We start from the raw sequence: 21,796 nt of genomic DNA, 5'->3' as shown, positions 1-21,796 counted from the left end.
ATACAAGGATTTTTTCCAATAAATATATTGGAAAAAGTTTTTGGAGATTTGCAACAATCTGAAAAAACTCAGATGAACTGCATAGCCTAGAAAAACTGAAAAAATTCAGTAATAGGTATTACTGTAAAAATACAGCATAAAACATATACAAAATATCTGTTTATCAACTATTCATGTTTTGCATAAGGCTTCTGATCAACAGTAGGCTATTAGCAGTTAAGTTTTGGGGGAATCAAAGTGTTAGTGTGGATTTTCAACTGCACAGGGGGTCAGCACCCCTAATTCCCACACTGTTCAAGCGTCAACTGTAATTCAACCTGGGAAGATGAGATACAGCATAAAATCATACCAGAAACCCAACACTCAGCCATGTATTAAAGGCTAAGCAAGATTCTAGCGCTAGTCACAAAAGGCACAAAAGATACATGGTTCCTGCTCTCATGAAATTAACCTAGTATTTGCTAAAACATATTCCACAGAAGCAATATAGAATAGTTAAGAGTGAGGGCTGAGCCTGGTTTGAATCCGACCTCACCAACCACTACGAAAAATTATTTCACCTCTAAGCCTAAATGTTATCATCCACTAAATAGTAATACCTTACTAGGTTGTAGTATGTGTATGTTTAGTGTGCAGAGCAAGCTTAATGAAGACTGCCCTTCCTATGTTAACAGGGGAGAAGGGGGTTCGCTATAACATGCTAATGTGCATGGTGAAGCTTCAAGAAGGTAACTTTCTCCAAACTTCCTTCCTCCACAGCACACCATCTCAAAGAGTGGTCTGCAGAGCACATTTACAGAGAAGAGAAGCTCCCTACTGCTTTCTGCTTCTGACCCACTAGGACTGATTTTTATTAATGTCTTCATCCGTTCAGCCTCTAAGTTTGTGCGTGCACATGCGCGTGTTAACTACTATTTAGTGTCCACTCTGCAAACCTTTAAAATCAGTTTAAAGACTATTATGCCTCAGTCTCCACTGCTAGACCCTGACAGTCTTAGAAACAAACGGGAGTATGTTTTAGACTGACTGCTCCAGTACCTGGGAGAACATAGTATGACGACACTAAAAATGCCCTCTCAAAGAAACAACACATGCATTTTAACCTCATTCGTTGTCACTCAGCGAACACTTACAGAGTCTTCTATGTGCCAAGCCCTGAAGATACAGCCGTGAACAAAATAGATACAACCCTTGCTCTCAAGCAGCTTAGTCTAAAGGAAGCAGGTACCAAATAAATAACTTCATAGCTATAAAATTCAGGTAGAGCACATGTGAGGTGATGAGAAGAAAAAGTTCAGGGTTTTAAACCTAACCTAGACAAGAAGGAAGGAGGAGTCAGAGTCAGGGAAGGCTTCCCTAAATATATGACATCTAAATTGAGACTGAAAAGAAGAGCAGGAGTTAGTCGGACAAAGTCCTAAGCACGCTATATGCATTCAATTATTCTTCATAATACTATAAATAGTAGGTACTTATTATCCTGATTACATAAATGGGAAAACTGAGGCGCAGAAGTTTACACAACTGGGAAAAGACAGGGCTAAGATTCAAAGCCAGATATCAGTATCAGGCTCCACAGAACACACTATTCACCACTACACACTACTGTTCTTGAGGGACAGATTCTAAGATGGGTCCCAGGACATGGCCTTCTGCTGCTCGTGCCCTTGTGTAGACCGTTCCCCTTGACCCAGGTCCCATGACTTGCTTTTAACCAAGAGCATACAGGAAAGGCGATAGGGTGTCAATTCTGCAGGTAGGTCCCTTTGTCCTGTGGGGAGACACTCTCCTTTACCGTTTTTGATAAGTAAGTAGCCATGTTGGAAAGGACCACACAGCAAGGAACTAAGGGCAGATGCCTGCTAACAGGCAGTAACAAACTGAAGCCCTTAGTCCAAGAGTGCACAAGAAACCAAATTCTACCAACTGTCAAAAGAGCTTAAAAGAGATCTTTCCCCCATACCTCACATGATACTACAGCCACAACCAACAACTTGACGACAGCCCTGAAACCCTAATACAAGAAGACCCAGCTAAGTCGTACCCAGGACATCTGACCCCAAAAACTGTGACATCATAAATGTATGTTTTAAGTGTCTAACTTTGTGGTAATATTGTTACATATCAAAAAATAACACACTGTTGCATAATAAATTTCCTTCACCATATCCCAGCGCTTTACTGAAATACTGACTTTCAACTATTCTTAACTACACATCAAGCCAAATTCAGGTAGCAGTCACAACTGTTCTTTTTAAGCAAATCTCATGTACGAAGATGTCAACATTAACCACAATCTGATCCTATGTTTTATAGCAGCCACGTTGTTCGAACAACCCTGTCCACTAATTCCATTATCTCTGTCATTTCTGCCTGTTTCTGCTGAGTTTTCTCTTCTATGTCTTCAAATTCACTAATCTTTTCTTCTGTAACATCTAATCTGCCATGTACGCCATCCAGTGTATTTTTCATCTCACATATTAGTTTTCATCTCTAGAAGTTTTATTTGGGTCTCTTTTTTACCTTTCTTGTCTCAACCTTTTTGAACATATTGAATACCCTTATAATAACTGCTTTAATGTCTTTGCCTGTCCATTCTAACACCTGTCAGTTCTGGGTTGGTTTCAACTGACTGACATCTTAACTATAAGTTATGTTAAGCTGCTTTTACACATATTTAGTAATTTTTGATTGGATGCCAGACAGTTTAAACTGTTAAGTGTTAGGTTTTGTTATATTTCTTTAAGGAGTATTGGACTTTGCAGGCAATTACATTACTTACCAATTAGTTTGCTCCTTTCAAGGCTTGTTTTTAAGCATTCGCCAGCCATATCTAGAAAAGCCTTTATTTTAGGACTAATTTAGCCCCACTACTAAGACATGACCCTTCTGGAGTCTCAATGTACACAGCATTTAATGAGTTCTACTCTGGCTATAAGGTACTCAAATATTTCCCAGCCTTATGTGAGCTCTGAGAATTGTTCTGCCTAAAGTTTCCCAGTGGATTCCTTCCTCAGGAACTGTTTCTTTATGAAACTGCATCCTACATGTGCACAGCAGATTAATATTCACTCAAACATTTAAGAGGACCACTAAGAAGACTTACGGAACTTTTTCTGCATAGCTCCCTTCTCTCCAGAAGCCTGCTCCTCAAAACAGAACCATCTTGGCCTCCTCCTGATCCAATCTTCACTTCCTCAACTCAGTGAGGCCAAATAGCTCTATGTGGGATCACCCTCCCTGCACTGAAATCTGAAAGTTGTCTCCAAGAAGAAAGCTGGGCCATCAGAGGGCTCACCTCATTTGCTCCCTGCCATCAGGGATCACACTTCTGCACTGCCTGTTGTTCAATATCTGAAAATACTTGTTTCACGTATTTTGTCCCGTTTCCTAGCTATTAAGGTTAGCGGGTAAATTTAGAATGTTACTGCCTCTAGTCAAAACTAAGTCATGATTCCTGATAAAGTAAATGTTTTATAAGATACAACTCCTAAACATACAGACACAAACACACACACACACCATTATCTATTACATCATCCCATCTTTATTTTTATCATGGCATTTATCACTATTTGTCACTGTTACTTACTTTCTTGCTTATTCTACATTTAAAACAGAATGTAAGCTCTGTGAGTGCAGGGATCTTGTCTATCTTGTCACTCCTATCTCCCCAATACCTAGAACATATCCTGGCCTACAACAGGCACTCAAATCAGCAGATTCATCAAATCAATAAGCAAACTGCATATAACTATTTCACTTAATATATACTGTAAACTCTTCCCACTGATAAATTTTAATCTAGATGCAGGTAACCCTGACCCTGGAGAGTTCCTTAGAACTGTCCATTATCTTATTAGCATCCTCTAGGTAAAGGTTCTTAGTTACAAACAAAAGAAACTAATTCTGGCTTTACTGAAACTGAAAAGAAAGTTATTAAAGCACATTAGGTAACTCACAGAAAACCCCAGGAGGGCCAAGCTGGAAGGCTACATAATCAAGAACACCCACAATTCAAACCATAGATCTGGTCCAGTGGAGACAACATAGGATTCAGTCACTGCAGCTTGTACAGACACCAGTGACACAGGAACGAAATGCTACAGATGAATCTTTGTCACTGCTCACCTCTAGAAACAAATGTAGCTGCCATCCCCCTGCACTGCAGAACCCAGATTCTACAAAGTGCCTACTTCTGCAAATAACTAGCTTATGAAGTAGTGCAGTAGAGCCCCCAGGTCACATAATTGCATCACAACTCCAAAAGATGCAAAGAAAAGTGAGCAACTGGCTCTCAAAGTTGAAGATTTCCACTTCCCATCAAGATCCTCAAGGTAAAGATTTCCCCAAACACAGACAGCTTTTGAATATTTTTGTTTATTATCTGACAAATTAATGAACCAGGAGCACGAGGTATCAATCCCCGTATATCAGAACTTTTCTCTGTTTCTTCAATTAATGGATTATAGAAGCTCTAGGTTTCTTTCTTTTCTCTCTCAATGTTTAACTTTAGGGCACTTAACTCTTCACTGTGTTTTTTATTATCTGGAGACAGTATATGCAATCTGCTATGATTTTCCTTAAGCAAATTTACTTCCCTGCATTTCAGTTTTTTAGCTTGTAAAACAGAAATGCTACCAACCACCTTATAGAGTTGTGGGGAATATTAAAATAATAAAGAATATGTACAGCGTCTGGCCCACAGCAGGCAATCAATTAATAATAGCTGTTACCATTATTATTAAATACAAGCATATTTTTAAGAGGATAAACTCACTGATCTATATAAACTTCTTAAAAAATCTGCCAAGTTGTTGAAGATCCAAGGTTTCTATTTTCCATGGTATTATAAATGTTCTCACCTTAACTCCTATGTTACCAAAAATAAAGCAACAAGTAGCTTAAAGTAGCCTAACATGTTGCCACCAAAACTAAATTCAAAACATAAACAACCAAACAAACAAATAGAAGGAAGGAAGGAACAAGGAGAGCTAACTGCTCACCCTGAACACAATGAACACAAGCCATGTTTCCTTTACATTTCTCTCCAGTGAGCTCGACTACACTGAAAAGCTTCAGGACGGCAAGGACCATGTATGACCAGGTGACTCACTACTATGTCCCAAGGGCCTAGCATGGGTCCCAAGAGCTTCAATACCTACTGAATATTTGCTTTTCTAAATATTTACTATAGAAACTAGTCACTGAGAAAGGTTTCAGAACTATGTTAAACAAATCCCTTATAAGCTTTTAAAAGCTCATTCACCTGACAAGATCAACAGCTTCAATAATTTTCTAACTACAAGACTCATTCTTTTGAAAAATCCATCCATACAATGAACTTCCTCGATTGTTCTCATTCTGTTGTCCAAACTTGAAAAAGTTAAAGCCAGAGGCGCCTGGGTGGCTCAGTCAGTTAAGCTTCGGCTCAGGTCATGATCCCAGGGTCCTGGGGATCAAGCCCCTCATCAGGCTCCCTGCTCGGCAGGGAGCTTGCTTCTCCCTCTGCCTGCTATATCCCCTGCTTATGCTCTTCTCTCTCAAATAAATAAAATCTTTTATAAAAAATTTAAAAAAAAAATATGAAAGCCAAAATGCATCCAAACAAACCACTTTCTTAACTTTTCTGTCACTTTTTTGATGAAGTCAAAGCTAGCACTCATTTTAAATGTGAAGCTGACGCTACCACAAATGCTGGATTGACATTCCAGACGTCACTGCTGAATGGACCTCACTTTGTTGGCCAAGGATCATTAAGAATATCCAGGCTGATTCCCTCCACAATTTAAAACCTCTCCAAATGAACACTAAGGAATGTGTTTATTTCAATAAACTACTAAAATGATGTGCGCCTTTAATAAAGAAGGCACAACCTAACTAACACTGCCAACTATACTCTCATGAAAAATAAAATCTAAAAAGGCACAATGTTTCTACTCCATATTCCTAACACCTGGCTTCTCCCACATAGTAGGTATTTCATATGCATTTGTGAAATTAGTCCAGGAGTAAGTAATTTCTTCCTGGCTATACAGTTTTCCAGTCCTATCTTTAAAAAGATAGTGCTTTGGGGGCACCTGGTTGGTTCAGTTGGTCCAACTCTTGATTCTGGCTCAGGTCATGATCACAAGGTTCTGAGATGGAGCCCCGCATCAGGCTCCACACTTCGCATGGAGCCCGCTTGGGATATTCATTCTCTCTCTCTCCCTCTGCCCCTCCCTGTCTCAGGCATGCTCTCTCTCAAATAAATTAATAAATAAAATTTTAAAATATAGTCCTTTGGTCCTTGAGACCAACTAGTTTAAAGATCAAAACATGTAGTTCATTGATTCATTCAACAAATGTTTACTTAGTGCTTACTATGTGCCAAGCCTTTGCTGATCCCTGCGACTGCAAGGGGGAGCAAACCACTGCCCCTATTCTCTGAAAGCATTAATCAAATAAGCATTACAAAATTATCAACTGTAGTGGACATGGGGGGCTCAGCGGGTTAAGAGTTAACTCTTGACTTCGGCTCAGGTGGTGATCTCAGAGTTATGAAGAGGAGCCCCATGTTGGGCTCCATGTTCATCATGGAGTCTGCTGGTGACTGTCTCCCTCTGCCACTTCTCTCCTCACGCACTCTCTCCCTCCCCCTCTAAAAAAAAAAAAAAAAAGATTTATTTATTGAAAGATTTTATTTATTTGACAGAGAGAGAGGCAGCCAGTGAGAGAAGGAACACAAGCAGGGGGAGTGGGAGAGGAAGAAGCAGGTTCCCAGCGGAGGAGCCTGATGTGGGACTCGATCCCAGGACCCCAGGATCACGCCCTGGGCCGAAGGCAGACGCTTAACGACTGAGCCACCCAGGTGCCCCCATAAATCTTTAAAACTTTAAAATCTTTAAAACCTTAAAATCTTTATCAATTGTAGTAAGCATTATGGAGGAAAAGTACAAGACATTAGATATTAAAAAAAGAAGAGGTGACAGGAGGGGGGTACTTTCCCTGACAAAGTGACATCGGGGCTAAAAGTGAGGAGGAAAGAAGTTCACTGCAAGAAAGGTGATGACTGCTGGCTGAAGAAGCAGCACATGCGAAAACAGGGTCCAGAGCCTCAGAAGGTAAGACTGTATAAGTGAGCTGGGGCCGCATCATTCAGGTACAGGGTCCTGTGACTAGTGTGGTTTTTACTCTACAAGTCACCATGTATCTTTAAAGAGGTTTCTTTCTTTTTTTTTTTTTTTAAAAGGACAAAGACTTCCTATTCATCATTTGCTCAAATCACTCTTCCATTCCTGTCCATTCCACTAAACCTTCCTTATTCCTTGACTTTCCTTATATGCCCACAACCTTTATTTTCGATGTCTGGATCTTTGTCTTACTCAGCAAGAAGCCTTCCTCCAAGCTGTCTCTCATGAATCCTAAAACTCCCCTCCTTCAATTTCTTCCCTCTGCATAGCTAACTCTAATACTGCTGAGTAACTGTAGCCTTCAGGCCAATTCTTAGGTAAACTCACCTAGCTTTACTGACGTTTTGTTTTGAACTATACCACAGAACGATTATAGAGAAATTCAAAAAGTAAAATTAGATTATAATATACTCAAATGAGATCCTAATAATTTCCCTACAACTGCTAATTTGAAAAAAACTTTTATAAAATCTTCTGCACCACAGAAGTAATGTCATTCTGTAATGAATGTGTTTGATGTAAAGATGAAGTAAAAAAAAATATATATATATATATTGTTCTTTTCAAGGGGAAATGATCAAATCAGAACAAATTTTTCAGCACACAATATTTGTCTTAAAAACTGGGGTCCTATTTATACCCAAATAAACTTTAACTCAAAATTAACTGTCACAAGGACTCCAGGATGGGACAAAAACTTGACCTTCAAAAAGCAACATCAAAAATTACTCAATTTCATGGGCTCTGTGTTCCCATCAATGAAAATGTATGTTCACTCTACACGAAGCCCATAAACCTACTCTGGGGATTACTAAAGATTCCCCCCACCAGATGGTAACTTCCATGATGGCACAGTGTAAGCTTTGCCGTAGCACTGATTCCCAGGCCCTAGTTCCATGTTTGGCCCTGGTATGCAATAAATAATTCTAAATACCCCACGAGATAAATGCTTTTTAGATTATTGGTCTCCCGGTAAGGATACATGTGAAAATAAAGTGAATATGATATTTTTCAGGAAAAATATAAAGACACTCAGAATAAACTAAACTCTCTCCCATGTTCAGTTACTCTTTTTCAAACCATGTATCAAAATACACCTTTTTCTTTCCAGATTCACACCTTCTAGCATTGCCTTCTCCCACTGCCCCATTTTTAAGATCATCTTTAATGGTGCTAGAAATGACTTCCACCTGTCCCTAATGGAAGTCTGAACTACAATAATAATTCTATCTTCTGTTCTTTAACAGTTCCTTCAGGCCCTCGAGGAAATGCTCTCAACTGTCCCATTAAACGAATCGTTCCCATACTATACTGCTACCAATGTTTAATTCTCTCCTTACTACATCCAAAAATTTGACCACATTGCTGTTTGAACTCAGAAATATTCGCTTATCTGTTGAAAATTAAATCACTGAGAATTTTTTAAGGCGCTCCAAACTTGGCTCTCCCATTTGACTTCTACTTTTTATCTCTTACTCTTTCATACCTACACACCTAGAATGCGCCTGCCTTCCAGGCCCTTCTTACTGTGTCGTCTTCCTAATCCAGATTTGTCATCACAGTCCTACTGAAACACCTTCTATTGCCCCAATCAAATGCCTCATAATATTTAAGACCCATCACTCTCGTTTCTCAGTGTTAATTGTCCCTATCCCTCCTCTAGCATCTCACATACACACACTCTCTGAAACTCCGGGTACACAAATCTGTCATTCTCCTAAAGCACCCCTCACTTCCCCTGCCACCACAGGACCCCCTCCAGCAGACTATCAAATCTCCAGGTTCTACCAAGACTCAGTCCCTCCTCCTCAAGGCAGGCTCAAATCCCCAGAACTCTTACTGCCCTGCTTTCTTCCAGTTCTTCATATGTCAATACCTCTCACTGTTAGCAGCCAGGGTCTTACCTATGTTGATGGTGCCTATATACACACAACTACCTCAACGCTAACAGCACAGGTAACCAAATCTCACTTCTGTAGTCAAAGCTCCTACCACCACAATGCACATACCTCACATAGAGGACAAATGTTTACGCAACTGAAGAGGAATAAGAAATCCCTTTTACAATTTATCAAAGCATTTACAACTACAAGCATCTACAAGTCATCAAAACATCAGTTCTTCATTCAGCAGAATAAAGGAATACAGGAAAATCAGAAAATGTTTTTAATTATATATCTGACAAAGAATGAATATTTTGTTATTAAAGTACAAGACTTAGAGTACAACTTAAGATGTTCAAACTCACTCGTAATCAAAGAAATGCAAATCTAAACAACCAGACATCATTTTCACCTATTAAACTGACAAATATTTAAAACTCTGGTAACACCAATGTTGGTGAGATCTGGGAAATTATGACTCTCAGACACTGCTGATCAAGTATAAACGGGTGCTATTTTTGAGAAGACAATTTGGCGAGGCATATCCAAATGTGCATATACTTGGTGAACCAGCAATTTCCCTTAGAAATCTGTATCATGTGGCTAAGGCTCACAGAACACAGTTAGGGATGTACACTGCAGCACTGTTTAAAACAGAAATGCAAAAACAATTTAAATGTTCTTTAATGGAGAGATTAAATTGTGGTACATCCATAACATGGAATACTTCCTAACCATTAAAAATAACAGGGAAAACTATCAGCTGATGTGGGAATATTTCTAAAATAGATCAAGATGCTTAAGGTGCAAATCTGTGTGGTTAGCATGATCCAGTTTGCTTTTAAGTGCACAGACACTGTACACACACACATATCCATGACAATGTTTACACACTTAAAAAAAATAAATAAATAGGATCAGGGGCACCTGGCTGGCTCAGTCGCTGGAGTATGTGACTTGATCTTGGAAGTCGTGAATTTCAGGGCCACATTGGGGTTAGAGTTTACTTTAAAAAAAAAAAAACTAATTAATTTTTAAAAAATAGGATCATACTGAACAATACTGCTTTGTAACATACACATAATAAATGTTTAAAATATATATACTTGCACATATATGTACAGGACATTTCTGGTAGGAAAAACAACTATTACCTATGGGGCATGAGACAGGGGGTTGACAGGACAGCATCCTATAGGGCCTGAGCTTTTTTTTTTTTTTTTTTTTAACCATGAGGACATATTACTTGATGATCTTTTAAAAACTAAAATTCCCTACGTGATCATAACGATTCCTTATATGTTTGATATGGTGTCAGACTGCTCAAATAGGAATGATGAACACTAAGAAAAAAAGCCTTCTACTCCAATACTCAATCAAGTGGGTCTTCAGCTAAATTACCCACAGTCCCATCACCAACACTCTTAGTGACAGGAGGCCAGAAGTCCATCTAATACTACCAACCTCTGGCCACAAGAGAAGCCTCCATGAACCTTTCCAGGATTATGCCACAAGCTGACATTTCTCAAACATGCCCTTCATCCTCCTTTGGGCAAGGGCACGTGTGCCGACTCTTCCCCCACTTCCCACAAAGCTCTCTTACTAGTGCAGGTGCTATCTCCAATTCTTAAAATGACAGCTGGCTAATTCATAAAAATAAAGTGCTAACCTGATATACAGATAAAGGACATTCCTCTGGGAATATTTCCATTTTAAATTAGGGAATCCAACTCTTAGCTTAATCTAAAGGAATGAATTCAACAGTGAGAACTGCAGATGAAAAAAAAGTAGTAATTTGGGGACAAGACCTACACGTCGGTACCTTCTAATCATGCCAGGCTAGCACCTACCTATCATCTACCCTAATGTTATAGGTACACTACCCTATCCACCACAGCACTGACATTAACAATACCTTTAAAACCTCAACTTCCCATCCTTAAATATTCATTTGACTATTTGCTAAAAGGACAATTAAGTGATCCAACTATTCACTACCAATGAGCTCACACACAGAAAACAACTATTTGAGAATGACTAATATCCCTATAAAATCTCAACACAGTTGGTACTTGGGCCTCTTTCGCGTTCATATAAAGAACGAAGAACCAGGAGTCAGAAAAACTACACTAATCCTCCAGCGGCTCATTCTGGAGTACTGGTTAGTCATTTAGTTTCTCTGCATCTATTTCCTTCTCTAAAATGAGGAAGATAAATTATATCAATGTTTCTCAAAGTCTTTCTACTGTACCAGGATTACCTGGAATCCTAATTAAGAAAGTAGATTCCAGAGCATCACCCCAAACCTATAGATAGAGAAGCATCTGAGTTTGGGAGTCCCACAGCTTTGCAAAGTTCTCCAGAAGTCTGTTCGAGAACCACTAGTTTCTCAGGTCTCCACTAGGTCTAATAATAACACTCTGTAGTTCAAAAGAATCCTAGATCTTCCTCTTCAAACCCACAAAACTGAAGAGGAACATACTTGGATAGTAAATGTATTTCTAAACATCACTGCTATCACCCTCCTTGCAACTTCAGTGACTCAAAACATTTACTAAAAACCTGAAAAGATTCAAGTGTTATTCCAATAGCTTGCTGAGGGTACGAGTATGAATACATACAGTAGGAATACATACTAGGAAACTATTAAAACAAAATCCAAAAGCTTAGATTCCATATACTGTTTACATACAATATAGTCACAGCAATCAAGAACCATGTATCAGGAAACTGTCAGTAAAATAATGTGCTATTAGAGCCAAAATTCACTCACTACTAGAAGTTTAACTACATTTTTTTCTAATCTGACTATATATGTATACATTACAAATACTGAATAGTGATCTATTTAAATTTACACACCACAGTTCAGAAAATTAATGACCAAATATGAAAAGTAAGTCTTATTAATTAGTGCAGTTGTCTTTCCAAGGTTTATTTCTGTATGTTTCTTCCAAAACATATGAAAGTGTGACAGTAAATGTTTCATAATTCCCCATTCTCCTCTTCTTCAGTAGAAACAGATTTTCAACCAAACAGCCACCCTGCCAAAGACCACATATCCCAGCCTCCCTTGCAGCTAAATATGGCCACCTGACCAAGTTTTGACCAACAGATATGAACAAAAGTCATGTATGCAACTTCCAGGTTTGTCTTTTAAAAGAGGGGATGTGCTTTCCCCACACCTGTTCCTAGATGGTGGATATGGTGGGGAGCAGTCTTAAATCACACAGAAGATGGTGTTTCCCTAAGCAGAGGAAAGCAATAAGACAGAAGGAACCAAGGTCCCCTCTACCATGGAGCCACTATATCAGCCTTAAAATTACTTACATGAGAGAAATAAGCTTGTTTAAGCTACTGTATTTAATCAGAACAAAGGCCCAATCTTGTACTCTAATTAATGCACAAAGTTTAAATTTATAACAAATATTAAATAATAGCTACTTACTAATTCAGTAAAGTTGAAACTATAAATTCTTGGGTAACCCCACTACTGAAATTATTGCTACTGTACCAACTTATGTTTATATGGCACTTTACACTTTTGCAAAGCACCTCATTATAGTATTTCATTCCACATTCTCAAAACTCTGGGCAGGGCAGCTGGTGCTGTGTACATTTGGCATATAAAACACTGAAGCTCAGAGAAGCTACTTTACCCAAGATCGCACAATTATGGAGTGGTACTAGGACAGGATTCGACATAGAAGTTCTTCAGTCCATCCTCATATACATATACATTTATCTACCCTTGCTGTACTGGAACCGTGATCAAAAAAGTATTATTCCTGTCTCGATGGATTTTACAATCTAATGGAGAGAGGAAGGGAGAGACATTAAATAAGTATATCTGTGAATATGTATTACTTAATTACACAGCTATTTGCAGTAAGAGCTATAAAAAATCAGTCCTATACGAATGCATGGCTAAGGAACCCCACCTCAACTGGGGTTTTGGGGAAAGCCTCTCTAAAGAATCAGCTGTATCCTGGGACCACAAGGATGAGTATGAATGGAGAAGAGGAAAAAGAGGGAGAACAGAGAGGAAGAGGCTATTAAATGTATATGTTACCTCAATCTGCACAAGAGCCCTACGGTAAGTACCGCCAGCCCCATGTTACAGATGCAGAAACCAATGCTGAACAGACTCACACTGCGCAGGAGTGACGGCACCTGTTGAGATTCTGGATCTGCCTGACCCCAGAGCCTCCACCCAGCACTCTCTCACAGGCCTGTACTCTGTCCACAGCACCGTGCTGCCTCAACTGCCATCTGTAACCAGATATTATGCAGATTCTGGATGGGTGTCAGAGCATCTTTTTACCAACATGCATATGCTAGGATGCCAACTCTGACCACAAATATCCATAAAACTTAAAAAAAGAAAAAGATTCAACTCTTGTCATTGGAAATCTGATATACTTAGAAAAATTACAGGGTTATTTAATGAACAGGGATGTTATGTAAAATAGAGGTGATGTTGAAAACCAGATTCATTCCATGTTAAACCAGTTCCCTAAGCTCCTCCCCACTGATTTATACAACCATTTTAACTACGGGAACATAAAACTCAACAATTCATCAAGAGTAAAAATCCATTTTAAGTGATCATGCAGCATATATTAGATACACGCATACATCCCTCAAACAAAAAATGAATGTGTGGTCAAAACCTTAATAGTATAAACTTTTAAAAATCCCCTTCCGGAGGAGAGGATTATATAACTCTGGTAGAAGAATCAATTGTCAAGAAGCCCAAGTGGTTCTACTTAGCAAAAACTATGCCTACAAGGAACTACATCATTCTAGATATCCAATGTACTGTAGGCTATTATCTCCAATAGAAAATTTTCACTCATTAAACAATTCTGAAAGTATGATTTCAAAGTAAAAGCATAACTTTTGAAAAACACTTAGCTGGTCTATACAATGCAATACTTCCAAATCATGTTGTTTTCATTAATTAAAAAAAAAAAAAGAAACTAAGTCTGCCTGTAGCCACTGAGGAAACAAGACTTGTCTTTAATTATTAATATGAACCTTAGATTAATTATTTTCGTCCTGTGAACCCAACATTTCATTTTCATGTAACCAACGATAAACCTTATAGCTCTGGCTTAACATTGCAGGCAAGATTTCAGATTTCTTCATCTAGGGGCAACTGAGGAGAAGTTTTAGGTAACTTAAAATAATTTGATGTTTTTTTCCAAGTAATTAAAAAAATTTAACGCCCCAATTTTTAATCAAAAATTGTGCAAGCCGTGGGTTAAGAATTACAATTTCTCTAACCATCGAAACACTGCCCAATGGTTAAAATAATATATGGTAAGAAGTCTTTTAAAAAGCATAATTACTATGTATACATGAGGTGCTCTTACACAAGTCAGTCACACAATACCTTTTGACAGGGCAAACTGTGTACCAAGTTTCAGGGGCACTGCGTTTGATAACTTCAAGTAGTATCTTTACATCTAAATAGAAAACATGTAAAACCATCAAAACACTCAACAGAAAGAAGAGGTTCTTAGCTCACAGTTGAAACTACTGATAAGGAATACAACAAAATTGTGAGAGTAATAAAATTTTGTGAAGGAAGAACTAAGTTCTTTATACTCTTCCTGGAAGTTTTTGGGTTGTGCTGGGTTCAGATGGTTCATTTCTTTCTTGGAGGAAAGACAGAAATTGCTGGGGGTGTGGGTATAGGAAATGTGAAAGTTCTTTTAAGTAAGAGAAAAGATAACGCTAAAGCAAAAATACTGACACCTTTATCACAAATACCATGAAAGTCAGAAATTAAGCCCCCTCTTCTATGAATCTTACTTTTAGTCTTACATAAAAGGCAATTCCCTTCACACTCATAATAAAGCTACCTCCTTCCAAATTTTCTTCCCAAAACTAGATACTTGCCAACTATAAACACACGTGAAAACATCCCTGAGTAATCTAACTAGCTAAGCTAGTTCTTATTTAAAAAAAAAAAAAAAAGTTTTCAAGCAGTACCCAAGACTAGATACAAATTAGCATTTTCTTTCTTTATGTTTTAGTTTCAAAACAAAATGCATGCCAAAGGTCACCGTATACCTTGTGTTATAAGTCATCCTGAATTTTGCTTTTGCAGATAAATATTCATAGTACTATAAAAATCTATGGATGTAAATTCTTTAAATACCAGTTGCTGCACTTAACCACTCCCTACCCCTCCCCATTGTGTTTATGAACACAATAACTCTCCATAAATAAAACTAACGGGACAAACATCTGACAACATTCTAGAGGGGGAAAAATTCTAACCAAGGGTCTTTTTCACTTTACACGTTCCCAAACAAGACACTGCATTAAAATGGAATATTTTCATTTATTTTGAATGTTAGTTCCCCTAAAGACTGGACTAACTGGTTAATTTTTTAATCCAAGTACACAGTAATTCTATCTCTTAACTTTCTAACTGGTCCCACCAAAATGTTTTTAAAATGTTTAAGAAGCTATCTTATACCTGTATTACAAATTCCTAATAACAAAGATCTCACTAGATCATTTAGTCCACTTCCCACCCCTACCAATAATGACCATCCATTCATTCAACTCTATTACTTCAAATCAAAATCATTTTTAGATTTTAAAGCGTGCCTTCACCTTACATAGGGGTGACCCCAGAATAACTAATTTCTGAGCTTATGCCTCTTATCAACTTTTTATACTGTTTTACAATAGAACTTGGTACACACGTTAACAGAAGTCCTTAACTTTTTGATAAGGTTTGAACTCTAAATGAATTTGGACAGCCAGCATAAGCACCAGGGCTATTTCAAGACCAATCCTCCAAAAGCACTGGGGTACTTGAAGTATAAATCATGTGTATATTAAAAATCTTAACTGTAACCGAATAAACTTTTTCTTAACTGCTGTTTCTTTAAAACTATCTTCTTCAGTTTAAAATCTTAGCACATGGAATTTCAGTTCCAGTCTCACATTTAGTCTATCTGAAAATAATACCTCTCAAAGTAAACAATCAAGACGTGAGAATTTAAGAAATTTTAAAAAACAAAAACTAAAGGTAATTCCACTGAATTATTAAAACTCCCCAAAATCAAAATATTAAATATATCCATTCTTAAACACTTTGTATATGCAAGGTACAAGGGGTCATACAGGAAATCTAAGTATTCAAAGATTTTGAAATGACTAAAAATAACTTTTACACAAAACTTTGCTATGACTCATCAATACTTAAGCGATGCCTACCAATTAAAATTAAGTGTGAAGAACAAAACGCACCAAAAAATATCTTTTAATTCCTTCCATTCAGTACTGTTTACATACTGGGGGGTGGGGGCTGACAAGTTTCATTTAAGAGGGTCTCTTTTCCATCTTTCCACTTCGACAACCGACAAAGTTAATTCCATGCTCAACACTGTCAGGGGCACAATCTCTAGGTCAGAACCTGAGTCATTACACACAGATCGCTCCAAATCTGCCTGTGTTTATAACAATCAGTTATAACCTAGTGATTATGAGCAAAGGCTGGCTACAGACTCCGGCTCCTGGAGTCCGAGCTGTATGACCTTGGATGAGTCACGGCTCAGTTTCCTCATCTGTGAAATGGGTTAACAGTTCCTACCGGTAGGAAATATGAGTTCATACATGTAAAGCCCTGAGAAGACTGCCTGGCACTCTCTGTCCTCGTCTTTAAAAAAATCTGTGTGAATAACAATGCTACACAGGGTATTTCCTGACAACTTAGGCGGAATTCAAAAACCAAACGGTGCTGGCATTCAAGGGCTGCACCTAGATTACAAGGTTCGTATAATCTAGGGTTGGACGGAAAAGCACAGACCAGTAGTCGGAATCACCCACTCGCTAATTTTGCCATTTTTAACTATTTCAGGCTAGGGAGGGGCCTTTCGCTAGGCGTTAAGATACTCAGCAGCTTTGGTGGATCTAAGCAGGAGCGGGTTTGTGCCTGTAAATAGACTTGTGAAGTTTTGTTGCAATAACCAGGTATCAATTATAATTTACGCATTCTCAACCACCAACTCCTCCGGCTGCTAAACAGGTCATTACTCCACCTCGAGCGGCCGAGATCACTTGCACTCACTGCACAACTTAGGAGCACGCCGAGTGCCCTCGCTCCAGCACACACCCCAAAGGGCCGCTGAGGGACCCGGCTCCCGACCTTCCCCGGCGCCTCGCCCAGCAGCCAGCCCCGTTTTCTTAACCCGTGCATTGTCCTTGCGGAGAACCCCGGCGGTTCCCACACTGGTGGGGACCGAAGAGGAGGGACGAGGGAGGAGCTGGGGGAAGAGGATGAGGAGGAAGAGGAGGAGGAGGAGGAAGACAACCTCCTCCCCTCCGCTCGGGCGACCAGTGAAGGTCTGGAGCTTTCTCCGGCCCCCAGGCCCCGGCTCCCGGGAGGCCGCGGCCCCGGCTCCCACCCTCCGCAACTTTCCCTCCGCTCGCACCCGCCTCTCCTCCGGGACCGGGCCTGTCGGGTTCCCTCCCCCGGCGGCCGGCCCCGGGCCGCGGCGCCTCCTCCTAAAATGGCAGGTCCCTCCCTCCGCCCGGCCGGCCTCGGCGCGGGCCCGGCTGCAGGCCGCGGGGGGAGCCGGGCGCCGGGCCGGGCGGGGCCGCGGCCGGGCCGGACACTCACCGGGACGATGGCGGGGCGCTCGCGCCGCTCCCTCCGGTGAGTCTCAGCCTCGGGCTCCCGCCGCTGCGCTCCCGCCGCGGCCTCCGCAGCCAGCGCCGCCCCGGCCGCCTCTCTCCGCCCCCGGCGCTCCCGGCTCCGCGGCCGAGCCGCAGCCTTCTCAGTCTCTCTCCGGCTCCGCGGTTCCAGCGGCGCCCGGGGCCGGGGAGGCGACAGCCCCCTCCCCGGCAAATACCGCAGTCCCCGGACCCCGACTCCCGGCGGCGGGGCCGCGCGGCCCGGCCCGGCGCGGAGGGCGGCGGCGGCGAGGCCGGGCGCCGAGTCGCGGCCGCTCCCGGCGGCTTCTTCCCGAGGAGGATTTTGTAAATCTCACAAAATGGCGCGCGCTCCAAACCTGCGCAGCGAGAAGCGCCGGGGCCCGAGCGGCGGCGGCGGCAGCGGCTCCTCCGCCAGGAGAGCCCGAACCGCCCGCCCCCGAGTCCCCGCACAGACAGACAGACACACACACACACTCACACACACACGCACGCACACTCGCCCTCGCACACGCTCACTCACACACACACTCTCACACTCACACCGGTCCCGCCCGCTCGCCGGCGGCGGCAGCGGCACCAACAGCAGCAGCAGGAACAGCAGCAGCAGAAGCGGCGGCGGCGGCGGCACCCGCACCCCCCACTCGAGGTGTCCGCTCCCTGAGCCCGACCTGGGCCGCGATCAGCAGCAGCGACGGCAGCAGTCTCCCCGGATCCCCCCGCCGCTCTTGCCGCCGCCACCCCCGCCTCACTCCAATGGGGCTTTTTATTATTATTCGGGCGGGAAGCGAAAGGGTTTAAAAAAAAACCAACCAACAAAATGGCGACGGACCGACCCGGTCGCTATAGCAACTGTCAATCAAAACGCAAAACCCCGGCTGACGTGCTGACGTCCTCCTCCCGCCCCCCGGCCCCAAACCGGCGGGCGGGGCCTGTTGCTCGGGCAACGGCAGATTCCGTTCCCTCCTTTCTCTCTCCCCCTACGTCCCCAACCAACCACCCAACCCCCTCAGGTCACGTGAAGGATAAATTCGGAGCTCGGGCCCGCTACGAGTGTCAGAGGAGGGCGCGTGATTCGCTCGGGGGAGGGGAAGGGAGGGGGACGGCCAGGCCGAGGGAGGGAAGGGAAGGAAAGAGAAGGGAAGGGGGGCGAGGCGGCGGCCCGGCCTGTGCGCGAGCGCCCGCCGACTCCCCGGCCTCCTGGCCGCGCCCCGCCCCGCGCCCGCGCTCGCGCCGACTGCGGCCCAGGGAGCGCGCGCGGCCTCCGCGCCGCCGCCCCCGGAACCCCGCGCTTCCGCGTCGTGCGCCCGCAGCCCCGCCCGCGCCGGGGGGGAGGGGGCCGGGCTCTGTGGCCGCGCGGGGACCCGGGAAGCCCACCCTCTGGCGCCCGGACCGGGGGCTCTCACCTTCATCCCCCGGGAGCGCGCCGGCCGCGAGAAGGCGGCCTGGGTGCGCACGGCCGCGCGTTTCAACTGTTCTTCGAAGGGCTCGCGTGCCCCCCTCGCCGGAAAATGCCCACGGAGGCCGCGGCGGGGGTGGGGAAGAGGCCGCCTCCGCGTTTCAGACATCTCAGGAATTCCGGACGCTTAGCCCGAATCCGGGATGCCCCTGCGGCTGACACCTTGATTAAATCCTGCCTCTCGATTTTTGCAGCAGCCAATGCCAATGATCAGATATTATGCACGGAACCATCACAAAAACTTTTTTAGGCTGTGCACGCTCTCCCAGGCTTTACCACCTATTTCCAACCCCTCCCCACCTTTTTGGGCGCAGCCTTTCCTTCCTGATCGGAATGCCCCTTACATTAATTCTCTTGAGCTATTACTGTATCCTTGCTGCCCAACTCCCTGTTTTTCTCTTTGATGCACCATCTCAGCTTCCCCATTCTTAATTCACCCACCACTCAATATTCTGGCTCTCGTTTATTAGTGTTTTATCTACCCCTCTGCCTGACTATATGTCGCTAGGTGTGCTTCCCAGGCATTAAAATCTAGGTATGCTAGTAGCCATGCTGTGCTGGCTACTTTGTAATTAGTAGACTGCCACTGGCTAAGAATTGTATTCTGTACCAATACTAATAAAATGGCACTTGACAAATGTTACGCTGAAAAGGATAATGTAGATATTATTTTACACCACGTCATTGATTTATTGATTAATGTCTAAGCTTATTTTTCCATCATATACTAGTGTTCCTACCAGTTTTTTCTTAAGCTGTTCACAAATACATTAGCAACAGATAGGATCTCATAGGTGTAAAGAAAAGCCTCCCTAATAAATACTGGTCTCTAACCCATGTGACTCAAGGAAAGACGCTTGCTTTCAATGATTTACAAGTGTTTCCCTCCTACAGTTATTAGAACATTGTTGTAAGGCAACAATTCAAATTAGCACAAGACCTAAATCAGACTAAACCTAAAATAAATGAGCTAAAACGTAGTCAGGCAAATAGCTTACGTCAGACTGATTCTCCATGTTATCAAAAGTTCTTCTGAATTACTGTCCCTCAAAATGCCCCAGTAATGTAATTAAAATCCACTTTCAACTTGATTATTTTTGAAAGAAGTGGCCAAGGGTGGCCGTATTGAAACAAGAGATCCTACCTTGACTCCTCCCCAGCTCACACTTCACTTACACAACTTATGCGATCAACTCCTTCCTGGCTGGCTCCTCTTCTCCCTGCTCCCCACCCTACCCCATTTACCACAGTTTCACATCTATCGGAACACATAAGCATTTGCAACCTGTAACACTAGATTTGAGTCAAATTCTTCTTGCTGGTAATAAAGAAGACTTGCATAATTAAACTTCTAGGTAACACGGAAAAAAAATACGACCATGTCTCAGGAAGTGTGCCCTTGTCTTCAGTCAAATCAATCTGGAAGATCAGGTTGAGGCAGAATCTTGAGCTAATAATGATGCATAATAGAAGGCATTGCTGGTCTCCATATCTAGAAGGCTGTACCTCTCCTCCCCAACACCGCCCCCCCCCAGCCTGACAGCCTTACACAACATTGATCAACGAACCATCGTGTCCAGCTTGGAATGCTGTAACATAGTTTTATATAGGCTTCACCTAAAAAGTAACCTGTAAATTGTACTGGCTCCGTACAAATGAACACACGTAGGCAGGAAGGACTCTGGTAGAAAAGCCAGTTTAGTGTTGCCCAGGTTCACCAATGTCACCTGAGACTCTCCTTACCAGACCCAGTGGCAGATGGATCTATTCATAGACGTGAACCTCTAAAAGCAAAGACCCCCCTCCCTCAACTCACAAATAATAACAGCTTCCATTTAGCCAGTAAATTCTAAGGTATCTCTAATCTCATAGCAACATTACATCCCCATTGTACAGATGAGAAAATAAGTCCTGAGTAATTAACTTTCCCAAGGTCATACCACCAGTAAGTGGTAAAGTCAAAATTGAAATCCAGTTGTAATTGCAAAGCCCATGGTCTTTCCACCGCACCAAGATGGTTCAAGAGTATTAGGAGATTGAGTCTTACCAAAGGTAATCAAGATTAGGTCATTAGAGTAAGCCCTAATAAAATATGACTTATGTCCTTATAAAAAGGGGGAATTTGGACAGAAACAGAAGTACACACAGGGAAAACTAAGGAAAGATACCGAGAGAGCACCTTCTACAAGCCAAGAAACACCTGCCAGACACTAGGAGAGAAGTTTGGGACAGATTATCACAACCTTCAGAGGGAACGAAACTTCCAACACCTTGATTTTGGATTTGTAGGCTCCAGAACTGTGAGACAGTGAATTTCTGTTGTTTAAGCCCCCTCGCTGGGGTACTTTGTTTTGGCAACCCTAGCAAACCAGTACACATATCCAAGCCAAGACTCCGGGCCCTTTGGTTTGATTCCACATGTGTTAATGACCAACCTATGCTAATCTGAAACGTTCAGTAGTTGGAGTCCTGGTGGGAATTATAACCGAAACTTTCCAAAGACAAGCAAACTAACAAATATTCCCACCTCTGCCCCCTCACACCAGCTGAGAAGGTGAACAGTGGACAATTCATCCCGGGACGGTGGTGTAGCTGGAATCTGA

General features: G+C 42.2%; 1 protein-coding gene across 15 annotated transcripts in view; it reads right to left on the bottom strand.

Annotated features, from left to right (window-relative positions):
• Positions 1–19,480, bottom strand: part of DYRK1A (dual specificity tyrosine phosphorylation regulated kinase 1A) — a 145,337-nt gene extending 125,857 nt beyond the window's left edge. For 5 of the 15 annotated variants that reach the window (XM_026504000.4, XM_026503794.4, XM_026503970.4 and 2 more), the window contains exon 1: positions 17,703–18,032. The gene's annotated coding sequence lies outside the window, so the exon portion shown is untranslated. Of the gene's footprint in view, positions 1–14,453; positions 17,487–17,702; positions 18,033–18,405; positions 18,591–19,140 lie in introns of those variants that run through there. The other 10 variants (XM_057306773.1, XM_057306772.1, XM_057306770.1 and 7 more) reach the window with 8 other exon arrangements.
• Between the last annotated feature and the right edge of the window lie 2,316 nt (positions 19,481–21,796).

Source organism: Ursus arctos, unplaced genomic scaffold (genome assembly GCF_023065955.2).
Source record: "Ursus arctos isolate Adak ecotype North America unplaced genomic scaffold, UrsArc2.0 scaffold_4, whole genome shotgun sequence".
Taxonomy (NCBI): domain Eukaryota; kingdom Metazoa; phylum Chordata; class Mammalia; order Carnivora; family Ursidae; genus Ursus; species Ursus arctos.
The sequence above is the reverse complement of the archived record's forward strand: the minus strand, read 5'-3'. Positions and strand labels throughout refer to the sequence as shown.